General features: G+C 34.9%; 1 pseudogene; it reads right to left on the reverse strand.

Annotated features, from left to right (window-relative positions):
* Positions 1 to 1,589: 1,589 nt before the first annotated feature.
* On the reverse strand, positions 1,590 to 20,786 carry LOC109053044 (annotated as a pseudogene).
* Positions 20,787 to 21,450: the final 664 nt, after the last annotated feature.

The following is a 21,450-nucleotide window of genomic DNA, read 5'->3' on the forward strand; positions in this document are numbered from 1 at the left end:
ATTATGAGTGTTACCTTATTCATAACTGATGAACTGATATATTCCAAACAGTTCACTAAAATGTTTTATGACTCATTGATTAATGTGATTAGAAATAAACAATGTTAAAGCATCTCTTCTGCTGTTTTTTTTTTAAATTTGCAAATATATGTGTGCACAAAGAAAGTGATTTTTAGTACATTATATAATATATTAATATAATATCTATTGACAATTGTACATAGAATTTGAAGAACTTAATTGTATTCCCCCTCTATAGTCCATGTCTTTCCAATCCAGAGTCAGAGTTTCAAGTTTAAGACGAGTAATTTAAAGTCAAATTAAGTTTGAAGTCAGGCTTTTTGCAACTTGAGTGTAACTCAGGTCTCTGTCTCTGGATACACCTAGACGTTGCTTGTTATTATAAATGTGAACTCTCCAATTTAAAGTAATTAATGCACCACTAAATTAAGTAGAACATTTTTAAGGTGAAAATTAAATAAGCATTAACAAATATTAAAGGATATATTCCAATTATTAAATATGTATAATAATATTTTTGTAGCCACACAAAACAAAACCAGATGGTCTGGTTGCAAACCATACAAAATCATAATTACACGAATGCTTAAACATAACAAAGACACTATAGTTTTTAATATAACTGCATAATAATTTTTGTAGCCAGACAAAGTTTGCTGGTCTAGCTACATAAACCCAAATAATCAACTATACAAATGCTTAAATATAACAGAAACACAATTATTATTATTTTTTTTTTTTTATCATATTACTGCATATTTTTTTTGCATCCAGACATAAAATCTTAATGCTTAAATATAACACAAACACTGTAATTGATTATTTAAATCTTATTACTGCCTATGCATTAATTGGTCAGTCTATCTAATCATAATTACAATCATAATCTATAAACATTTTAATTATCTCTCAGAGGCAAATATATACTGAAATAAATACCCAAACAACAAACGCACTGTGTTTACATTATTCTGCAACTCTAAATAAACTAATCTAAACTCTAAACTAAATAGGGCAAGTAATGTATAAAATATAAAAAGTATAATATAATAAAAATGATATATAATAAACATAATATATTAAGATGAAAAAGGATATTTTTGCTAGCTGAATTGGTATTTGTACATAGAATTTCTATAATTTAATTGTATTCCCCCCCTAATATTTCACTTAAATCAAACAATAACCTTGCTATTAATCAAATATATATATATGTATTTGTATTTGTATATATATTTTTTTTTATTTAATTGTAACAGTAAAAACAGTAATACTGTGACATTCTTACTCTTTAAAATAACTTTTTTCCCCATTTTAATATATTTTAAAATGTAATTTATTCCTGTGCAGTCAATTTAGAATGTAGTTCTACCTGACTACAGACAGACTCTGGAATATAAAAGAAACATATTGTCTCCATGTACTACTAGTGGTCAACCTTTTTTTTGTTTTTTGGAGGTCTCTTATGTTTTCGGTGGAAACAATGAAAAAGTAGTGGTTTGCCATTTTGAACAATTGTATTCCCCCCCTAATATTTCACTTAAATCAAACAATAACCTTGCTATTAATCAAGTATATTTATCAGTGTTTGGATTGTAGAACTCCACTGAAGCCAGGTTGCACGAGCCATCATCGCCACCAATCACATACAGCAGGTTATTTACAGCACACACACCTGAAACACAGATAAACTTGATTCAACCATCACAACCATCACAGCTAGAATTTTTTTTATGTGTGTGTCAGCTGGCAGAGTGACACACCGTGCTGTTCAGCAAAGATCTGACCAACTCACCTGCGTTCCTTCGGCACATATTCATATCAGCCACCTGTTTCCATGTGTTAGTGGCAGGGTCGTAAACCTCACAGCTCTTTCTAACCAAGGGGCCGTCGTGCCCCCCTACTGCATACAGCAGACCTTTTAACACACCTACACCTGTCCAACACAAACGTTTGTGGTTTACACAGACATGCATTGCAAGCATACATGAAGGTTTTGTGTGAGTGTGTGTGTGTTACCTGCACCACTGCGGCGGGTTCCCATCTCTGCTGTATAAGTCCATTCATTAGTGTTTGGGTTATAGACCTCAACTGTACTCAAACACTGACGAGTTGCTCCATCATACCCTCCGACTGCAAAAAGCAGACCTAAAATAAACAGAGTTTGAATTATTTTTTTTATCAATTGAAATCAGCCGTTCGATATCAAACAAAAAAATTTGAAAAACACAAAAAAACTTCAACCAAAGCTAAAATTATCAAGCTAAAGGTAATTGGTAAAGGTAATGTTTCATGATCAGTCCCAAATTAAAATGTATTAAGTACAATTATGTGTTTTAAATATTAATAATGTAATGTACAATATTGTACAACAATGTACTAAAGCTATAAGTTTGGTTTGGTAAAATTTTAAAAAATATATATATTTAAGTTATTTGTTATTTGACCAAAATACAGTAAAAACTATAATATTGTGACATCAAATACTATAAAATATATCCTAAAATGTAATTTATTCCTGCAATGTCTTCAGTGTCAGAAATCATTCTAATATGCTGATTGGGACTCTTACTATTATCAATGTTAAAAAGAGTTGCACTGTCTAATATTTTTATGGAACTGCGATACAAAGTTTTTCGTTAGGATTCTTTGTTGAATGAAGAGTTTAAAAGAACAGCATTTATTCGATTTTTTTGACCCACTAACACTTGCACTCTATTCTATTTCTGTTCTATCTACTTGTTTTCTCTTTATTTTTTAAAAACATTAACAAATACTATTTTTTTTATTTCTTTTCTACTCATTTTCTTTTTATTTATTAAAAACTTGACCCTCTAACACTAACATTCTCTATTTTTATATAAAAAATAATAACTTTGCACTCTAACACTAGCTCTTCTCTATTGTATTTCTATTATATCTACTTTTTATTATTTTTATTTATTATAAAAAAAAATGTGTATTGTGTTAGACTAACCGGGACTTGTCACAGCACTTACATTTTGTTGCTCTTTTGTTGGTCTGATTGTTTCTATCTTCTTCATTTGTAAGTTGCTTTGGATAAAAGCGTCTGCTAAATGATTAAATGTAAATGTAAAAGCCTTTACTATCACTTTTAATCAATGTAATGCAACCTTGCTGAATAAAATGGTTAATAATAATGATTTTTATTATAATTATCCATATAATTTTTTATAGCTTTACAATTTAAGCACTAAGCAGCATCAAAACAAAATATGCAAATACACTAATATGGCAATATACTCGTTATTACGAAATTTGTGCAGTATATAATGGGGTCTGATAAGGTTGAAGGTTTAGGTGGCAAACAAAAGCAGAACAGCCATGCACGTCTATTGGCTGTGGCTGCACATATGCAGATGCCTATTGGCTTCTTGGCAGTCACTAACCTCCAACAACGCCAACTCCAACACTACTTCGTCGCGTGTTCATGGGACTCACGTGGAACCACTCATTGGCCTTAGCGTTATATGCCTCTACAGTAGCTAAACCTGAAATCCAACATCATCTTAATGGTCACAGATGTAGGAATACAGAGCATTCCAGTTTTCATTAGTATCTTCATAATAATGAGCATTGTTGTTACCATGAGCAACATAACAGCTATGCACTTCTCCACTTAAACAGTATGCAAGATAACACAAGATCAATTAATATTTTACCTGTGCTGCCATCAAAGCCTCCAACAGCATAAAGCAGTCCGTTGAGGACAGCGGAGCCTAGAGTTGACCTCCGGTCCTGCATGCTGCTGACACAACACCACTTATCTTTTTCTTTTTCTTGTTCATATGCTTTCATTGTTCTTAATGGTAATTTCAAGTTAAAAGACAGGATAAGCATACACAACACCACCCATGTACACCACACCTACACGTACATAAAAAGAAAAAACATTGTGAACTAGCTTTCAAGCATCCAATATTAAAAATCAAATGATCAATTTTTTTGTAACAGGTGTTGGGTAAACGAGTCTGGTAAATTTTGATTTGGTGAGGTTGTAGCATGTTTTTTTGGTGTTTTGGGGTTACATAATTTATTAATTACAAAAAATGGTTCATTAATTATTTTGTATTTCATTATTGGTTTTAAATTTTGTCAGAATATACAGTACTGTTCAAAAATATATATATATTTTTAAATGTTGTGTAATGTTTATTTGATCAAAAATAAAGTAAAATTGTAAAACTGTGAAGTATTATTGCAATTAAAATGACTTAATTTCAAATTTAGGTTAATAGATTTAATTTATTCCTGCAATGGCAAAGCTGAATTTTCAGCATCATTACTCCAGTCTTCAGTGTCACATGATCCTTCAGAAATCATTGGCATATACTGATTTGGCACTTTAGCAATATTTCGTCTTATCAATGTTGAACACACTTTATATTTTTGTGGAAACGGAAACTTTTTTTAAAATCAGGATTCTCTGATCAACAGAAAATTTGAAGAACAGCATTTATTTGAAACAGAAAACTTCTGTAACATTCTAAATGGCTTTATATGTCACTTTTGTTGAATTTAATGCATTCTTGATGAGTGAAAGTATTAACTGCTATTAAAAGCTAATCAGTAACACTTTAGTATAGTGACCAATTCTCACTATTAACTAATCACTTATTAACAAGCCTATTATTAATATATTTGCTGTTTATTAGTACTTACAAAGCACATATTCTGCATCCCTATTCCTGCCCAATACCTAAACTTAACAACTGCATTACTAACTATTAATAAGCAGCAAATTAGGAGTTTGAGGCAAAAGTCGTAGTTAATGGCTTGTTAAAGGGGTCATATGATCCCATTTTAGGTTTTCCTTTCTCTTTGGAGTGTTACAAGCTGTTCGTGAATAGATAAGATCCCTGAAGTTGCAAAGACTAAAAAGTCTCAAACCCAAAGAGATATTCTTCATAAAAGTTAAGACTTTTCCACGCCCTCCTAAAAAGCCTTGTTTAAACACGCCCCCATGTCTACGTCACTGTGTGGGAAGATTTGCATAACACCGCCCAAATGTTTACGCAAAGAAAGAAAGCGTAACTTTTATTCTCGCTGTAGTATTGTTGCTGCCATCGCGGCAATGTCGTGGAGGTGTGTAACATTTCCGTCACACGCTTAAGGTATTCAGCCAATCACAACACACTGGATAGCTGGCCAATCGGCGTACACCTCGCTTTTCAGAACGATGAGTTTCAGAAGGCGGGGCATAGAGGAGCAACAATAATGTACATTATGTGGAAAATAATGTGTTTTTTTAACCTTAAACCGCATAAACACATTTCATTACACCAAATACACAAAATAATGTTCTTTTTAGCAACGTCATGTGACCCCTTTAATAGCAAAAATTGGAATTGGAAAGTGTGACCAACTAATCTCTTAACTTGACCCCAAACTTTTGAATGTCACCAAATGTTGTGTCCAATTAACTGTATTCTTTTTTTCTGGGACAATAAGTAGTCAAGACTTACAGTATGTGCCTATATAAATATTGAAACCCAATAGTTCCCGCCCCCCAATTCATGTTTTCTGTATAAAAATATTCATGCCACATAAAAAGTCTATGGATTTTTTTTTTGTGCCTATATAAATATTGAATTTTGTGATAGAAAATAAAGGTAAATTTAAACTTGCAATTTCATTTTCTTACTGTCACTTACAATACATGTGCAGTCACTAAACATAATTTTTATCGCCAGGGTAAATTAAACAGCGGCATGTTTTTAGCAGCATACATATCACAACAGATTCCTCAGCAAATAACATTCAACGCATCCAAGAGTCTAGTCTCCATCATTATTTTCAGTATGTGCTCTAAAATGTAGAGCTGTTGAATGTGAGACCAGGGTGAATCATGTTGCCAGTCATTGTCAATGATATGAGCGTGCAGCTCACCCGCTCGACATCGTCTGGAGGGTAATTCTGCCACTTGGAACCATCTCTCCTCCTCGAAATCATAGCACTCCACACTGCGGATGGCTTTAGGGGCCTGTCCCCCCACCACCATCATCACCTTTAACACACATGAGAAAAGACTGCAATCCAACCATCTAGAACACAGCTTCTCAAACTTTTTATCTAGTTTTAATTATTTTGTTTAAGTGGTTTAAAACATGCGCCGAGTTCTTAGAAACCCACTTTATGATTTTTAAACTATAAAATTTTTAGTAAGGGTTTAAATATAATAGCTGTATAAAATGAGATCATATAAAAACTTTTTAAGATTTTATATTTTGATAATCTTTAAAAATTATGTATTATTATATTGTTTGCTATTTTGTGGGAGCTATGTAATTTTAGTATTATTTATACGCTATTATATTTCAAATTAGTTTTTTATTTTTATTTTAATATTTTCATTCATTTTAATTGCACCTTTAACACACACAAGAAAAGACTCCAATAAAACCCCTCTAGGACAATGCTTCTCAAACTTTTTGTTTATCTAGTTATTAATTACTTTGTTAATGTTCCAATAAAACCCCTCTAGGACAATGTTTATTATATATATGCCCTTTTGGGGGAGCTGTGTAATTCTATATGCATTTATTTTGTTTTTTCCAAGAAAAGAGTACATATCAAAAGCTTCTAGAAGAGTGATTCTCAACCTTTCTGACCTCACGATATTATACATTTACATGTCTTTTCCAGGTTTTCCAGACTAGTTTATATATCCTGGTTCTTTAAAATAGAAAAAAAATCGCTGAAGGGGTGCAGGTTTTCCAGACTAGTTTATATATCCTGGTTCTTTAAAATAGAAAAAAAAAATCGCTGAAGGGGTGCATTTTTTTTTAATATAAACTTTTGGCCAAGACTGTATATATATATATATATATATATATATATATATATATATATATATATATATATATATATATATATATATATACACACACACACATATACACAAATACATATATATATATACATATATACAGTCTTGGCCAAAAGTTTGAGAATTACATAAATATTGGAAATTGGAAAAGTTGCTGCTTAAGTTTTTATAATAGCAATTTGCATATAATCCAGAATGTTATGAAGAGTGATCAGATGAATTGCATAGTCCTTCTTTGCCATGAAAATGAACTTAATCCCAAAAAACCTTTCCACTGCATTTCATTGCTGTCATTAAAGGACCTGCTGAGATCATTTCAGTAATCATCTTGTTAACTCAGGTGAGAATGTGTGACGAGCACAAGGCTGGAGATCATTATGTCAGGCTGATTGGGTTAGAATGGCAGACTTGACATGTTAAAAGGGAGGGTGATGCTTGAAATCATTGATCTTCCATTGTTAGCCATGGTGACCTGCAAAGAAACGCGTGCAGCCATCATTGCGTTGCATAAAAATGGCTTCACAGGCAAGGATATGGTGGCTACTAAGATTGCACCTAAATCAACAATTTATGGGTTCATCAAGAACTTCAAGGAAAGAGGTTCAATTCTTGTAAAGAAGGCTTCAGGGCGTCCAAGAAAGTCCAGCAAGCACCAGGATCGTCTCCTAAAGAGGATTCAACTGTGGGATCGGAGTGCCACCAGTGCAGAGCTTGCTCAGGAATGGCAGCAGGCAGGTGTGAGCGCATCTGCACGCACAGTGAGGCGAATACTTTTGGAAGATGGCCTGGTGTCAAGAAGGGCAGCAAAGAAGCCACTTCTCTCCAAAAAAAAACATCAGTGACAGATTGATCTTCTGCAGAGAGTATAGTGAATGGACTGCTGAGGACTGGGGCAAAGTCATATTCTCCGATGAAGCCCATTTCCGATTGTTTGGGGCATCTGGAAAAAGGCTTGTCCGGAGAAGAAAAGGTGAGCGCTACCATCAGTCCTGTGTCATGCCAACAGTAAAGCATCCTGACACCATTCATGTGTGGGGTTGCTTCTCATCCAAGGGAGTGGGCTCACTCACAATTCTGCCCAAAAACACATTCTGCCATGAATAAAGAATGGTACCAAAAAACACCCTCCAACAGCAACTTCTTCCAACAACCCAACAACAGTTTAGTGAAGAACAATGCATTTTCCAGCACGATGGAGCACCGTGCCATAAGGCAAAAGTGATAACTAAGTGGCTCGGGGACCAGAATGTTGAAATTTTGGGTCCATGGCCTGGAAACTCCCCAGATCTTAATCCCATTGAGAACTTGTGGTCAATCCTCAAGAGGCGGGTGGACAAACAAAAACCCACTAATTCTGACAAACTCCAAAGAAGTTATTATGAAAGAATGGGTTGCTATCAGTCAGGATTTGGCCCAGAAGTTGATTGAGAGCATGCCCAGTCGAATTGCAGAGGTCCTGAAAAAAGAAGGGCCAACACTGCAAATACTGACTCTTTGCATAAATGTCATGTAATTGTCGATAAAAGCCTTTGAAACGTATGAAGTGCTTGTAATTATAATTTCAGTACATCACAGAAACAACTGAAACAAAGATCTAAAAGCAGTTTAGCAGCAAACTTTTTGCAAAAAACTAATATTTATGTAATTCTCAAAACTTTTGGCCACGACTGTACATATATATACACACATACATATATATACATATATATATATATACATAAAAATATATACAATAAATATCTGTCAAATCTAATTTTCTTTTTGATATGCTCTATTTGTATAAACATCTATCTCATTTCAAATATTTATGAATATTTTAATGACATTTGTACATACCATATTGATATTATGGCATATTAAATACATTTTGTTGAAACCAAATATCATTTTAATTGCTTGGTCCAATAAAAACATGATGATTAAAATGTCCACAAATCACATCAGAGACATGGATTGGAGATTTACACCCATTGTTTGTTTGGTCAAGTTGTTAAGTTATGTGACAAGAGTTTGTTTCCAGCTTGTATCATGTCCTCAATCTCCTTCCACTGACTTACTGCTCTTTACAGCTAATGAAAATGTCAAAACATAAAAATAAAATAAAAATCAATAAAAATCAAGACTGTCCAGATTAAAATGTCCACAAATCACATCAGAGACATGGATTGGAGATTTACACCCATTGTTGGTTTGGTGATGGTGTTGAGGTATGTGGTAATTGATGGCTTCAATTAAGTAGTCTTTACAAGCGCTGCTGTTCTTCACTAAAGTTTCCTCCTCCACCCTCTACACACACACACACATAAAATTTAATTAAAATTAAAGAACATCAAAGCAAATATTCACTTATGCATTACTCATGCACACACATATACCTGTACGAGGTATTCTCTGGAAAGAAGAGGCAAGCGAACATGTTCCATCAGATGAGCCATGTGTTCCTGACGCACATCTTTATCATGCGTGACCCAAGCTATGACTGCTTCAAACACCTATAAACACCCAGGGAAAGTTTAATACCCGTCTCATCTGTTATACTTGCCAATTAATCACAAATCATCAGCATGAAATACAGGTGCAAACAAGTTACAAAACATTTTGTCTTGTGTGTTATACATGGGTTGAAATATTTTACAACATTTTTTGATATGATAAATGTGTTTTTATATATATTTTTATATAGGTCAGAATCTGGTTGTAAAAACTGGCTGAATTTAAATTCCTAAAGAAATTAAATAAACTTTCACAGGTAAGAATGTGTTGGTTTTTTAATATGTATTAATTCAATACTAAAGTACCTTTTAAATGCTTTGTCAGTTAACGGCTTCGTCTTGTTGTATTGTGTAGTTTAGCAAAAGAATTTTCTGAAGTCGACTGAAGATATAGCTATTCATACATGCATATAACTACAGTTGCAGTGCAGATGCAATGACAACTTGCTTTCAAGAGTTCACAGACATCCCGGTATAGTGGACGGCTTTCATATAGCGGACCACAGAAACAGCCTCTAATAGGGCATGTATTTAAACATATCTATGAACGCAATAATATACAGAGACAGTCAAAAATGCATGTGACCACATCGCATTAGTAGCAGTGTAGTGTGAACACATACATCGTAATTTCACGATATCACATTTTATTTGTTGTAGTGTTGTTTGATAATATTTTGAGTTGACGATATCATTTCTATTTAGATTTCCAGTTTTAGTTTTGTGTTTTTATGCAAGTTATGTGATTTTGTCATTTTAATTAGTTTTTGTTTTTGAACATTTACTAATTCATTGTATTATTTAAAATACAGTTGCCACAAGCCAAGTTTTTCATCTTATATTTATATTTTATTTTAATTCAGCTTTATTTTAACAAAATTATAACAAACTTATAACAAAAATGTTAGAAATAGTTTTGCAGGTAGGATTAGTTTATAATATTGTGAATTAGCATTTACTTTTATATATTTTTTTTTATATTTTTTTTTTTTTTTAATTTTGGTGATTTTTATTTTTTTTAGTTTTTTTTGTTATTTTGTGTTTTTTTTTAGTTTTTGCTTTTTCAAAATTATTATTTTGGTTTCATTTACTGATTCATTGTACTATTTAAAATACAGTTGCCAAGGCAAGTTTTTCGTCTTATATTTATATTTCATTTTAATTCAGCTTTATTTCAAAAAGATTATAACAAACCTATAACAAAAAATGTTTTATTAAACAGTTTTGGGATTAGTTCATGATTGTAACACTGTTGAGGAGCTACATCACATAAAATAATCTTATAACCTGAATTAATCTTTACCCTGAAGAGACTTATTGAAATGCATGTAGTCACAAAATGAAATGCATTCTCAAAATCTGATCACAAGTGATCACAGGAGATGTTTCTGAGATGTGTGTCAATACCAGGTTTAAACATCATTCTAGATATGGATGTTAATAGCAGGTGGAACAAGCCAGACGTAGAACTGAAATGAATTAATTAAAATACAAAAATATGATATCTTTAGAAGCTGGTGTTGCCATGGCAAAAAAACAGCATGGTGCCCGCGCCTTGCATCTTCCAACTCCTGTTTCCATGACGACCAAAAAACTCTCATCAGCAGCTACAGCTATTCCCATAGTATTATTGTACCAGCAGTATGTTACCATGGCAACAGAGCTGCTAAAGTCTGCATGATAAAATCACCTGTGTGCTGTTATAGTTAAAGCAATACAAGCCTCTCATCAAACGTGACACTACCTTTTCTTCTGATGGAATGGTCAGTTTGTCGCTTGCTATGAGGCTGCACACTTGGTCCATGCCCAGATTGAGAAACTCTTCACTCTGCACGACCTCTGAGAAGTGTTGCTCTGTGAGTGTCGATGAGTGGGAGAGAGATTGAGGCTGTCAAACGGAGTTACTAACACATTCAATAAGGAACATCATTATTATGACTACCGTGTGCATGAATTTCTCAGTTCTTTCTTTTATGGATGGACACACACCTGCGTACGTGTTGGCGAGATTGAGCAGCTCCATGCAGGCGTGCAAATCGGCGAAGGCGCGGATACCGAGGCAGTTGGTTGGATGAAGCTGAGTTATGAGAAACTCGCAGCAGGCCTTTTTAACTTCCTGTAACTGCAGCAGACCAGCGGCAGGCAAGAGCACCTGAACACACACACACAAACAGAAAAGATCTCACACACGGCTTAATACGACCCCTTTTAGGAATTTTGTCTCCTGCATTTTTACTTGTATTACATACATATATATATATATATATATATATATATATATATATATATATATATATATATATATATAATATATATATATACACACACACACACACACACACAAACACACACACACACACATATACATATCAGGGCTGTCAGTTGATTAAAGCAATTACATTTTTTAATCTAATTAGTTGTATGTTGTTTAGTCTTATTAATTTAATTTTTTTTTTGTTTGTTTTGGTTGTGAAAATACTATTATTTTATTATTTTTTTTTTTTATTATAATTTATTAAGAATGTTTTATTTAATTCAGCATAAACTATGAAACATAAAAAGAGATAATTTGAGTCAAATCTCTGTTATTTTTTTTTCTGTTCATGAAGTGGAAGTCATTGGTAACCAAAACTGCTTTTTGTGTGTGTGTGTATATATATATATATATATATATATATATACACTTATTTATATATATATATACACTTATATATATATATATATATATATATACTTACATATATATATACACACTTGCATACATACACATACACACACATATACATACATACATATACATATATACACATATACACATACATATATATATACCCAAGACGCCCTGTGAACCTATATTGGACATGAGGTGGGCACTTTGATTAAAATTTTATATCACGATATCAGTTATTTGATTTCACTGTAACGATATATATCACAATAGTTATTTTTGCCTTAAATAAGGTCTTTCGGATATCAAAATTTTAGATACCATAAAATTTTAATAATTCTTGTCACCAGTGTCAATATTACAAAAAACAAATACTAGCCCAAATAATAATAATAATAATAAATAAATAAATAAAATAAAAAAAAGTAAATAAACAGCCAGCGATTAAATAAGAATAATAAACTAATTACAAGCAATAGGACAAAAAAATACAGTAGAACAAAGAAGAAATGCTACATACACTGAATAAATCAAATGTTTAAAAACACTGCATATTCTTCACTGTGTAAATTAAATATATATTTCTTCTTAAGTTACAAAAGTAATTTAGTCAAGAGCAGTGAGAGATTTTCTCTCTTTTATTGTTTGATCAGAATCAGAAATCAGAATTAGCTTTATTTGCCAGGTGTGCGCAAACACACAAGGAATGTGTTGTGTTTTTTTAAGGTGCTCCTGGTACATACATACATGCATATCTGACATGAGAACAGAAAAAAAAAAAACATTTAAATAGTAAGACTTAACAATAAATAGTGTATGAATCTGGAATAGTAGATTGATTTATGTACAGATTTGTGCATTTTTACTCTATATAGAACTGTATAAATAAAGAGATATGCATATGTATTTACATAATACTTGAGAAAGGCAATAATTAAAGATGTAAAATGAATTACGGAAATTAATTACAGAACATAGGTAATGATTCATATGTTAGCAGTTTAAGGTGGAGATGGCATGGGGGAAAAAACTGTTTTTATTGCTAGATGTTCTAGTGCGTAGAGATCTGTAGCGTCTGCCTGAGGGAAGAAGTGCAAACAGGTTGTGTCCGGGGTGAGAGGGGTCTTTGATGATGTTACCTGCCCATTTCCATTTCTTCACTCTGGAATTGTATAAGTCCCGAAGACTGGGCAGGTGCACACCAATGATCATTTCTGCTGTCCTAACAGTCAGCTGCAGTCTTCTTAAATCTGATTTGCTGGCTGACCCAAACCAGACAGTTATAGAAGAGCACAGAACCCATTCAGTAATACCCGAGTAAAACTGTGTCACCTGTGCCTGTGGCAGGTTGAACTTTTTCAGCTGACGAAGGAAGTACAACCTCTGCTGGGCCTTTTTCACAATGGAGTCAATGTGAATGTCGCACTTCAGGTCTGGAGAGATGGTTGTGCCCAGGAACCTGAATGACTCCACTGTAGCCACAGTGCTGTCCATGATGGTGAGTGGGGGGAGAGCAGGGGGGTTTCTCCTGAAGTCCACTATCATCTCCACTGTTTTGAGCGAGTTCAACTCCAGGTTGTTGTAAATGCACCAGACAGCCAGCTGCTCAACCTCCTGTCTATAAGCAGACTCGTCTCCATCCTTAAGCCGATGACTGTGGTGTCGTCTGCAAACTTCAGGAGCTTGACAGAGGGGTCTTTAGAGGTCAGTCATTTGTGTAGAGGGAGAAGAGCAGTGGGGAGAGAACGCAGCCCTGTGGAGCTCCGGTGCTGATGGACTGCAGGGGGTCCAGCAATGTCCTTCAAGTAGGCCAGCACCAGTCTCTCAAATGACTTCATGACCACACATGTTAAAGCAACAGGTCTGTAGTCATTAAGTCCAGTGGTTTCTTGGATACAGGGATGATGGTGGAACATTTGAAGCAGGAGGGGACTTCACACAGCTTCAGGGATCTGTTGAAGATCATTGTGAAGATCGATGATAGCTGGAAAGCACAGGTTTTGAGGCAGGCTGGAGAGACACCGTCTGGGCCTTTGGCTTTACTTATCTTCTGCTTCCTGAAGACAATGCATACATCATCTTCACAGATCTTGAGTACAGGCTGAGAAACAGTAAGGGGGAGGGAGGGGGAGGGTGTTGATGGCTGTGCTGTGAGACGGTCAGAGTGGGTGTGGGGTGTCAGACCAGGCTTTTGCTTTTCAAACCCGCAGTAAAACTCGTTCATGTCTTCAGCCAGTTGTTGATTGGCCTCAGTGCTGGGGGATGGGGTCTTGTAGCTAGTGATGGCTTTCAGGCCTTTCCACACTGATATAGAGTCATTACTTGAAACCCGTTTTTTTAGCTTTTCAGAGTAGTCTAACTTTGCCACTCTTATCTACCTATTCAGTGTGTATTTAGCTTGTTTGTCCAAGGCTTTGTCCCCACTCCTGTAGGTATCCTCTTTGGCCTGGCGAAGCTGTTTGAGTTTTGCACTAAACCAAGGTTTGTCGTTGTTAAAAGTTAAATAAGTCCTGGTGGGAACACACGTCCTCACAGAAACTGATGTAGGAAGTCACAGTGTCAGTAAACTCATCCAGATCAGTAGCTGCAGCCTCAAAAACACTCTGCTCTCCTTCAGCAGTCCATCTCTTTACAGTTTTTACTACAGGTTTAGCAGATTTGAGTTTCTGCCTGTAGGCTGGTAGAAAATGAACCAAACAGTGATCAGAGAATCCCAGCGCTGCTCCGGGGACAGAGTGGTATGCATTACTGCTGCACGATTAATCGCATGCATTTGTCATGCGTGTCTCATCAGTAAAGCCGGTTCCGTGATTAGCGGTAAATGTCTGTCACCTGTTTTCAAAAGGGAGCGGCAGTTAATACACAGAGCCGTAGTTCACTGACAAGCTACGCAATATTCTGTTCATAATTGAGATTAATCGCATTCGATTATCAACACGATATTGCGTAGCTTGTCAGTGAACTACGGCTCTGTGTATGAACTCCCGGTGCATTTGAAAACAGGTGACGGATATTTACCGCTAATCACGGAACCAGCTTTACTGATGAGACACGCATGACAAATGCATGCGATTAATCGTGCAGCCCTAGTTGATCAGGGGACAGGGTTTAGTGTTGATCCTTTAAAACAGTGTAGCAGCGGTCCAGTATATTGCGGTCTCTCTTGGGGCATGTGATGTTCTGTCTATATTTAGGCATGATAAACATGAATGAACGACTGCAGGAATATTAGACTGCTGTCACTTTAAGAGCTGCCTGGATCCAATATACTGTTACACATGTGCTTTCTTTCTCAGCTGTTTGCGTTCACTTAAAGGTGCAGTGTGTAAATTTTAGCAACATCTAGCGTTGAGGATGCGAATTGCAACCAACAGCTCAGTCCCCCGCTCACCCCTCCCTTTAGAGAAGCTAAGGTGGCCGATTCAGGACTAAGATGTCATTTGTAAAGACAGCAGAGAGCAATGAGATTTATTTACAAAGGAATTATATTTACTTAATTGTTCAATAAATCGATATTATTGCGAATATTATTGTACTTGTTCATCATTTTGTTAGCATTTTATTTGCAAGAACAACAGTGATGAAACGCGCTCTGTAGAGCAGTTTGTCTGTTCAGGACTACTGTACAAACATGGTGGTGACTTCCATGTAAGGGGACCCGTGGTGTATGTAGATATAAAATGTTCAATCTAAGGTAATAAAAACATAACGGTTCATTAAGTAAGGTCTTCATACACCTCTAAAAATATAGTTATGTATATTATACTGCATTTCTGTCAATGGATCATCCTAAATATTACACACTGCACCTTTAAGACTTAAATTACTGTGCATACTTGCAAAGATAAGCATTTTGACATACACAAGTGTGTATTTAACCATTCAAGCCCTATAAAGCGGAAAAAATTGCAAAGATAAGCATTTTGACATACTTAATTTTGTTTTTTTGGGTTAAATGAGTGTGAAGAGGCTGTTGTTGTTCTTGTTGTTCTGCTGGCACACTAGAATTATTCACTGTCGGGTTATTAGCAGAGAACATTGATCAGGACTTGAATTTCAGTGCGGGATTGCGGCTATTAATAACAGTTCTACTCATTACTGCAGGTTCCGCACTTATAACGCGATGACAGATGATGGAATGTATCATTTGCACGTGCTTTTGAGTCTTGAGAACTCACTCGCGTGCTCTTGCTTTCTGTGCGCCCACAGATCGCAATAAGGAGAGTGACAGCTTTTAATAGTTATTAAAGGGATAGTTCACTCAAAAATGAAAATTCTGTCATCATTTAATCATTTTGAAGACTGCTGGTAATCAAACAGTTGGTGGTTCCCATTGACTTCCATAGCATTTATTTTCCTACTATGGAAGTCAATGGGAACCACCAGCTGTTTGATTTTTCCAGCAATCTTTAAAATATCTTCTTTTATGTTCAACATAAGAAAGCAACTCATAGAGGATTGGAACGACATGAGGGTGAGTAAATGATGACAGCATTTTCATTTTTGGGCGAACTATCCCTTTAAGAGAGTTTGCAAATGTGATATTGATTTAATACAACAGTTCAATAAACAAGTACCGCCTGATTTTGCTCTAATTTTTCAACAAAAATAGTTTCAAATATAGTAACAGCTCAGCCGCTGTGTATCTCTAAAAGCAAACACTGCCGAGTTTCATTCATTCAATGAAAGTACGTTTTTGAACGAATCTACTAAGTCAGTGATTCATGATTACCCGTTCTAAAAGGCAGTCACTTGCTTCATTCCTGAATGAATCAGCCTGAATTTGACAGATGAAAATGATGCCATTACAAAGGTAAAAAGAAAATACCTGTCACTAAAAAAGTCACTTTAAGGAGTCAAATGTCACCTCACATTATGAAGTCTAATTTTTGAACAGAATTTTTGATTATTGATCAGAAGGTGCTCCTAAATTTAAATAAGGAGGACAAGCGCTCCTAATTACAAAAAGAAAAAAACTGCTCTTAAACTGGGTGTGTGACAGGTATGGCTGTGGAATGGGGTTTGGCTGAGGAAAAAGATTTTCAGTCAAAAGATTTTTTTTTGCTTTAACCCCTGTACGTGTGTGCACTGTGTATATTTATTATGCATACATACACACCTATGCATGTATATATTAAAGAAAAATATGATACATTTATATTTTAAATATATTTATATATAATATGAATTATATGAATATAAATATATGCAAAATATTTATATGTAAATATATTCAAAATATATACTGTATGAGTGGATATGCACTTAAAACCACTTGTTTTTAAACTGGAATGCTTAAAAACGCGTGCAAATCATACGTTTTTGTGACCACGTAGCACAGCAACGTCATGTGAGTGTGTAACCGTGATAGAGATGATGGTCCAAAATCTCAAAATAATCGTGTCTACCGGTATATTTCCCACCCCTAATTGGACATGTGAAATGGATGTCTTTGGATTATGTCTCAGTGTTTTTTAAGCATCTCATGCCACTAAATGTTGCATTAAGTTAAAATTAAGCCAAGTTGCACTTGGGCTGTTTTTTAAAACAAGAAAGTGTCCCATATGTACACCACTCACTCTTTTTCCCTCTATTTATAATATGAGAGTAGTTTAATGCACATGCAAACTGAATTGACAGCATTAATGATGGACATAGCAGGTTACGGTACCATCAGGGCCATTCTTATTGTTAAGCCTTGCAGCAAAGTTTGGCTACGACTTCCACCCTTAAAAATTCGGCCTAATTTTAACACCCTCCAACTAGTCAACTGTGCAGACACATAAGCTACTGACACCCACCCACACAACACACACACACACATCCAGGATGTGGTTTTCTGTCCTCTCAGAGTAATACCAAAGAACACAACATAAAAAGAATACAAATTCAGTCAACTGAGTTTTAAGGTCATATTTCTATAGCGTGCAAAAACACAAAAGTGGCGCTCCAGTCACCCACACACACAGTTACCTGCACATTCTCCTCTGTTACTTGGATCTCAGCAGTGTAAACATAATCGATCAGCATTCCCAGAGTCCAGCCGTCAATCTCTTTGATTCGAACCTTCTTCTGACGGCTCTCAGTCATCTCTCCTACAATCACAAATATTCACAAAATATTCCTTTTTAATGTTTTTTTTGTTTTTTTTTTTGCTTAATACTAATATATAATTTATGTATATATATAATATTTAATAAAAATGCAATATACTGGTGTTGTTGTGTTAGTGGCTCCTAAACATTATAATTTCCATTTACAGTATGAAACATTTATTTATAAGCCTCAGAGGATAATATTGGGAAGAGTACACAACCTGAGTGACTCATTTCAATTTCTCATAATGAGATCTTATTTGACTTCTAATGTTTTATCTAATTATGCACTCAAGCATAAGATACGCATGTGTATAATGCTTTTTATTTTTTATTCCCAGACTATAACTATGGCCCAGCAGCAGATGGACTGCCCTAATGTGACCCTTCAGTGTCGTGAATGTGTGCGAGTGTGTTCTCACCTGTAAACATAGCGTGGAAGTAGGGACACCCCGCAGCTAAGACGACTCGATGAGCAGCTATCTCCACATCCTCCGCAATGATGGTGACATCACACAGCACACTCTGACTGCAGAGAGGGGAAAGATTTCATACATGCACACTGATCAGTTCACAGTGGCCACAAAAAAAAAAACCTATTTGGACAAAATGTTTGTATGACACTGCATTAGACACTACAAACGTCAAACATAGCAGCATCTGCAAATACAGGAAGTAAGACCACAGAACTAACTTCACTTTTTCTGAGCGATTTTGCAATGATTTTTAAGCAGCTGGTGTTAAGGTGAATTTAGTGGATTGTTCTTAAATTATGTATCATAACATAAGATCCGCATGAGTGTCAGGACTTTTTTTATTCCTAGATTCCAGCGGCTCTTACAGGATGACCAGCAAGTTAACTGCCCTAATGTGACCTTCCGCTGGTTCGTCTTTATTTTGATCCATATACCTGCTGTTTTATATTTCTGAAATTCAATACATTTCTGAAATGTTTCGCTTGAAAAGTTTGGGTAAAATTCTAAAAACGGAAATACTGTAAAATATTAATACAATTAAAAATAACTGTTTAACATTTTAATATATTAATAAATCATAATAATAATAAAACGTAATTTATTCCTGTCACCGCAGAGCTGAATTTTCAGCAGCCATTACTCCAGTGTCACATGATCTTTCAGAAATCAGTCTAATATGCTGATTTGGTGCTCAAGAGACATTTCTTATTTATCAATGCTAAAGACAATTGCGCTGCTTAATATTTTTGTGGAAACTGATACATTTGTTCAGGATTCTTTGATAAATATAGCGTTAAAAAAAATGAATATTTTAAATAAATATATTTTATCAATTTTGATCAACTTAATGCAGTCTTGTTGAATAAAAATATTAATTTATTTCTTCAAATTAAAAAAAAAAAATCTTAAGAAAATACAAACAGTTACGTATATTGTTAATAAATACCATGAGTGGTTTGATAATTTGCCATAAAATGCAAGGTCTTTTATTCATTTTAAAGTGTGGTTAAAGTACTTTCTGTGGCAACTGTATTATTATTTAAAATAATTTTAAAAAGCAAAGTTCATGTTACCCAAAAATAATTTAAAAATGTTGTCTTTGTTTACTCATCCTCATGTCATTTCAAAATTCTGTGACTTTCTTTTTTTCTGTAGATCACCAAATGGCATATTAGACAGAATAGTTCACCTCAGTCATCACTCACTTTTAATACAACAAAAGTGAACACTGGCAGAGTGAGGCTGTTCCACAACTGAACATAATGACAGAAATTTCATTTTAGGTTAAATAACCATGTAATAGCAGACACATAAACACAGTAGACTTAATGTGATTAAGAGGCACTGCATGATTTCCACCAGTTTCTCACACACACCTGCGGAGCTCATTCATGATCCTGAAAGCTTTCCTCATGTGACGTGGATTGATGGTGACCGCACTCTGTTTCTCACACACATCATCCTTCAGCTCCACAGCTTTATGATGACAAAGCTTAGTGCATCTGAAATTCAAAGGAACGGACACACACTTGAAAAGCTTAGTGCATCTGCACACAGTGGTGCATCATCACACATCATTGTACCGTTACACAAGAAGTGACCATATGGCAGTTGTCAAATCTAACATCAGTTGCTAAACATGTGCCATAAAGAGTGTTGGAGGAGGTGTGTGGACAAAGACAGAGAGATCTCATGTGATCTCATGGCTGAACAGATTTACTCTATATTGACATTAGAGTAGTGTGAACACAAGCATGTCTCTCACACACACAGCTCTTACAGTGGATGAATCTCCATAGCGCTGGTTCCGTTCACATCAGTCTGCGTCTCTTCATCTCTGGTCGGGCTCTGTTGTTTAAATCCCCGCTGTGTCCCGTCCACCGAACCGAGCCGAACCGGGCTGGACTGGGTCCTGGTGTGCGGGTCCAGCTCCGCTAATGAAAATAAAAGAGAAAAGCGGCCTCGCAATCGGTGTCAGTGTGACTGAGGTGACTGAATACTGAGCGGCGGACAGGTCCGTTGTGTGGGTGAGGACAGAACACATCCAGAGACCCAAACGCTAGAGAAGGTACAGCTCACACACAAAAACGAGGGTGAAGGAAAGACTGACACACTCCTTCGGCGACAAACAAAAACACCAGCGGCCCCACAGCGCCTGCTACTGCTGGAAGACCTTACAGACTGCTGAGAGACGGTCCTGTGTGTTTGGTTATATTTTTGAGACAATAAATAACTGTTTTGAGTCAAAACTGTATCTAAAGAGGACATCATGTTTCTAATTATTATTTCATACGGTTAATTAGCATTATACATTGGGGTCGGTAAGATTTGTATAATGGTTTTGAAAGAAATCTATTATGTCTGGCAAAGCTACATTTAATAATAATAATAATTTAAAAATGCAGTAATATTATTACATATTGGAAAGTTTTTTATGTCTGGCAAAGCTACATTTAATAATAATAATTTAAAAATGCAGTAATATTTTTACATATTAAAATATATTTTTATTATTTTAATACATTTTAAAATGCAATGAGTTTTCAGCAGCCATTACCCCAGTCTTTAGTGTTTTCCTTCAGAAATCACTGTAATATGCTGATTTGGTCCTCAAGAAATATTTCTCATTATCAATGTTAAAAAAAAAACCATTTGTGCTTCTTGATAGTTTTGTAGAAACTGTGATACATTTTTTGTAGGTAGGTGGATTTTTTAAAAATGTGTATAAAGTACAAAAGAACAGCTATTATTTGGAATAGAAATCTTTTGTAACATTACAAACATACTTTGTCACTTTTCATTAATTTAATGCATCCTTACTGAATGAACATACCAATTTCTAAAAAAA

This window comes from Cyprinus carpio, chromosome B1 (assembly GCF_018340385.1).
Source record: "Cyprinus carpio isolate SPL01 chromosome B1, ASM1834038v1, whole genome shotgun sequence".
NCBI classification, from domain to species: domain Eukaryota; kingdom Metazoa; phylum Chordata; class Actinopteri; order Cypriniformes; family Cyprinidae; genus Cyprinus; species Cyprinus carpio.